General features: G+C 42.7%; 1 long non-coding RNA gene across 1 annotated transcript; it reads left to right on the top strand.

Annotated features, from left to right (window-relative positions):
• The first annotated feature begins 6 nt into the window (after positions 1-6).
• Positions 7-4,072, top strand: LOC102040160. Its single transcript, XR_265416.1, has 3 exons — positions 7-419; positions 2,886-2,933; positions 3,020-4,072. It is a non-coding gene; the product is annotated as an uncharacterized LOC102040160 (long non-coding RNA).
• The last annotated feature ends 1,010 nt before the right edge of the window (positions 4,073-5,082 follow it).

Genomic DNA, 5,082 nt, shown 5'->3' with positions numbered 1-5,082 from the left:
GGGGGGAGTTCATTGACCTCTTTTCCTTGCTCCACACAGAGCTGGCCCCCGAGCACGGCCCGCGCCCGGGGGACACGCTGGACCAGTGGGTCTCGGCCTTCCTGGTGTACGCCAGCGTGCTGTGCGAGAAGCACCCGGCGCGCTGCGGAGCCATGTTCAAGTACCTGGACACCATCCGCAAGCTGCACGCCACCTACGGGGGCACCTCCTGGATGAACTACGATGAGGATTTCCGGCGGCGGGCGGCCAAGAACCCCTCGCTGCCCTGGGGCGACGTCGACTTGGACCTGTGGATGAAGTGGATGGCGCCCCTCAAGTCGCTTGTCCCCCGACGTCTGCGTACTGACAGCGAGACACAGGCCTCGCCGGCCCAGCCGCCACAGCCTGGCCAGAGCCCCAAGGAGGAGGAGAAAAGCCAGGTGTGATGGGCCGATGGCCGCGTGTTTCTCTGCTCCGCTGGCCAGGCATGGCGCTCCCTCGGATGGGAAGAGGAGAAAGGGGCAGTTAGGGTGCCCTTGTTTGGTCGGCAGCTCTCATCTCATGGCCCTGACCCTTTGCTCGTGTTGACCATAGGGACACGGTATCACGGGTGCCCAGCTGGCCACCGTGAGAAGTGTGCATGCGGATGGATGCTCTGAGCAAATGTTTGAGCATTTATTGCTCCAGCCACCAGAAAATAGGAACTCCACTAATTCCTTCTTCTGGTGTATTTTTTGCATTTTCCTGAAGACATTAGACTAAAAATGTTCTGTGGTTTTGTTCTTTTCCTCTGAGTTGTCTTTAAAAATCAACTTTCTCAGCAATACAGTTATCTTTATGTAAGGCATAGAGTACAGACTCTCCTGTTACTATGGGAGCATGTGGGCGGTTGCAGACAGCATGGGATGGCAAAAAATTGATATGAATAAAGATAAACTTCAATAAGAATGCCCACAGTGTGCAAATTCACCACGATTTGAAGATTAAACCTGTTTTGGGGCTCACTAGATTTAATCCATAAGTTAGAGCCTGTTTTTTGGGAAAAGATGATGAGTGTGATTAGGAGAAGTAGGAGGGATTTTGTGTACTTGGTTTGCTTTCAGTACAGGCCTCACTGTATGAATTGGTATAACCTGTGGTGGATGCAGGCAGGTCTGCCCTTTCTCCTGCCTGAGGCATGATGCTGAGCTCCACAGCCGGCTGCCTGTCTATATTAGGGGTTGTGCTGCTTCTCTTACACTGGTGACTGCAGTCTGCCAGATCCCCAGCCCAAAAAATTTAGCTGAATGCTGAATGTTGAGCTTCATGCCAGCTGAATAGTGACAGAGAGATTCTGTTATGTTTGCTATGTTTATTTCTACCCAGTTATTTTTTACAACTGTAGAAAGAACTTTTGCCTTCCATAAGAATTTTTGTTGCTTTAGCAGATGCTGTGCTTGTCCGGGATTGCCAGCACAGGGGGACTAAGTTCTTTGCTTTGACTCATGTTAGCCTGGTCCCTTTTCAAGGCATCTGAAAGTGCTTGGTGTATCACACCAAGTCTTGCCTTTGGTACATATCAAAAGTAACTTCTCTAGGCCAACCTGTGACAAAGAAGGGGAACAAACACCACACAGTAAGATAGATAAACCCAGGCCTGCTGGCCTTGCACCTTCTGTGGTTGATGCTCTGTGTTCTGCAGCTTTTTCTGATATGTCTGTTTACATTTCTCCATTCTCAAGGTGAACAGCTCAGTTCTTGTTTTTCCTGCAGATCTTATGTGAGCACCAGATGGGCAATGGCTTATGGTTTTCATCTCATGTGAGACTGGACCTTCATCTTGTCATGTTAACCACTCTTGTAACTTCTTCCACAGCAGCTGGTCTGTCAGTGCTGAGCTTTGCTGGGTGTTCTGCTGAGGCACCGGGGGTCTCAATCCCCTTTGATTTCATGGAAACTTCCTAGTTGATTTTTATCAGTGGCATTGTTGTATTTTTCCCCCAGAAAGTGTAAAGAAAAAAATAAACATGTTTATTTTAACTCTTACAAAATATCAAAGGTTTAATGTTTGTAAAATGAGTAGTACTTTAGCAGCACAATGAAAAAGTAAAACTTGGGCAATTAACTGTTGTGGTTTCAGCCACCTTTCTGTTATTAGAGCAGTTTTTAATTGGTAGCATATAGTCTCTTATAACTGTTTAAAAATGTCCTTAAATGAAATGATGGTTTAGGCAGCTGTCAAATGTAGATGAGGCCTAGGATAAAGCATGAATTTGTCATTGGCCACAGCAAGGAAATATTTTCTTGGAGGTGACCTGTGTGTTTCCCCATATCTCCCCAGCTCATTGCAAGCTCTCTTTACGTTGTGTAAAACTACTTCAGCAAAATAAGATGTGACATCACTTGGGCAAAAGAACTGGGGAATTAAAATGGGAGAGAATACCTTTTTATGGCCTCAAGACTTTGGACAGAACCTAAGCTTTTCAACATTCACACTGTCAAGAGGAAGAGGAGGTGTTTTACAAAAACCTTTTTTACCAGGCTGTTGTTTTGAACTTATTTTCTTTTTGTAGTTTTGAGGGATAGTGTTAGGCAGCCTGACTGGATTTCATTCCCCCTTTTAGTCCAAGATTCCTTGAATTTCAGCATCATTTAGTTTAGTGCCTGTATCTCTAATTCTGCATTTTCACAGCGGGTTAAACAATAGAAATTAAGTCAAAGTGTAGAAAGCATTGTGTCTGAACACAGCTGTCCTTTCTAAGGCACTGGTGAAGAGCTGTAACTTTGCATTACATGGAAAGAGCAAAGTGAGAAATCCTAGTTGTAGTTTGAGTGCGATAATTGGTGTGTGTGTAGGATAGCTGAGAGTCATTCCTGCAAATTTATGTCTGTGTGTATAACTTCAGACAACTCTTTTTTTTCCCCAGACTCCATGAAAACAGAAGACCAGTTGGGATAGGAGTCAGACTAAGTGGGTGAGTTTATTTATAAAACTGAATAACTTTGGATCTTAAATATTTGCAGATTTGTTAAATACAGAATTTCTTATTGGTGCCAACAGCCTGACTCCGTTGGTGTTTAAGTGGAGCTCTGGTATTCTAGTGCATTCTTTTACCTCTGCTTCTGTTGCGTTGCAAGCTGTGCTAGAGAAGACGTAGGAAATTCATTTTACCCAATCAGCAATTGTAACAATGGACTACAAACCTGCAGAGCAAGCCAGTTTGCTGGAAAACAGGAATTCCTGCAGCGCAGCACTTGTCACAGACTATCCAAAGAGGGCAAAGATTCAGGAAGGTGAATAAATTGAACACTGGTTGAATGAGGTCAGGAACACTCTCCCGGAGGAGAATCCTGCCCTAAAATACTGCTTTGAAAGTAAAAGCCAATTTAATGCGCAGATTAGACCTTCTCATTTGACTAAACCTGTGTGCAATCCTGGATCTTTGCAGATCACAACCGGACACTTCAAAACCCTTTGTATTATATTTGTTTAAAAAAATAAATCATAACTTGTCTTGTTACAGCTGTTACTTTTGCCATTTCATTGAGAGTATCTGCAACATAAATGTGTATTTCACTCAGAAAAGTATCATACACTTGGGATAATAACTCAGGTTGTCAACAGAATTATTCTGTTAGGCTCAGTATCCTCTTTCCATTGTTCTGCATTAACCATTACTGTCATTGTCAGATAGCCCAGTTGTGCATTACAAAATTCTTCATCAATTATAATGATTTACCTAAGTTATAATTTTGTTTTTATCCTAGTAGATTACTTAGAATCATGACTATCAGACTAGACCTTTGTAGTCTGGTGTTCATGAAAATCTTTTTCACTGATTCACAGTTTTCATTCTGCATCTCAGTATTTTGTTTTGTTCTCCTTTTTCCTTGCATACTAAGGGGTATGGTCGAGGTAATACTATGATCCAGTAATGCACATGATGGTAAGGGTTTGCCTTTAGTTGTTTCAGGAAAAAGCTGCCCTTATGTCCTCTCCCTTTCTCAATATTTCCAATAATATGCATAACATAAAGTGTTTGTAAATTGATATCAAACTGTTTGTGACTTCACCTAAATAAATTTTTATATTTAAATGCTATTCTTAATCTTACCGGGTTTTTTCCTCCCTTGTTCTTGTATTGCCACTTTGCTTTTGTATTCACTTTATCACCTGACTTTTTACACAATTTCTGGTTTTCAGTTATTAAAGTGCAACTGAATTTTAATTAACAAGTGAAAATTAATCTTTGGAATTTTCTTCCAAGATTTTGCATAAAGACTTCATAGTGTAGCTGTAGTTGTCATAGCTTATTCATCTGCCAGTTTTTGAGACAGTGATGCACATATTGGGCCTTGAAAATGAAATAGCCTCTGTACTAAAATACTTAATAGTCTCCAAAACTGATCTAGTGAACGCTGAGATTCTTGCATTTGATACAGTAGAATATCGACCACTTTTACACATTACAAAAGTACTTTTTGTTTTCAGGAAGGGGCTTAAGCTCAATCATCTGATCACTCATGCTATTTTTCCCTTGTCCTCCGGTTTTAAGAAATCAGAACCTGGTTACTCACTGGTCTGTGCTGTGTTTGTTACCATCATTGCTACATGAACCACATGGCTGCTCCATCACTGCAGGGATCTCTGCCTGAGCAAGGGCTGTAGTGTCAGGATTTGAGGAGAGGTCTGGGAAGAGGTGGATGTGGAGTGAGGAAGAGTGAGCAAAAACTGGTCTCATCTGCCTCCCTTAAGAGTTATACAAGTGTGGGTCTTAACCTACAGACTCAGAGCCACAAAGCAGCAAGTTTTGGTTTTTGTGTCTGCTTTGAAAGCAGCATAGCCAGCCGGAGTCTAAAACACTTCCTAATGTTCTTTGCTGAGTCCTTCTGCCAAGAATGTTTTGGGTTTGTTTGTTACTCTCTCCAATTTTCATACAGTCTGGTGCCCTTCCTGGCACTGTCACCACCCAGTCTCCTGGTTGCTGCTGGTTCTGGGTTGGACCACCCTGTCTTCCCTATCTGCTGTAGAGAATTGCCAGAGCTCTACCTTGCTCTGCAGTGTCAGTGGCTGCTTTAAAGTCACTGCCTGCTTTCATAATGAAGTTGTGTTTCATGTCATTG

Source organism: Geospiza fortis, unplaced genomic scaffold (genome assembly GCF_000277835.1).
Source record: "Geospiza fortis unplaced genomic scaffold, GeoFor_1.0 scaffold50, whole genome shotgun sequence".
NCBI lineage: Eukaryota > Metazoa > Chordata > Aves > Passeriformes > Thraupidae > Geospiza > Geospiza fortis.
Note: the sequence above shows the minus strand (reverse complement) of the source record. Positions and strands in the feature narration are given on the sequence as shown.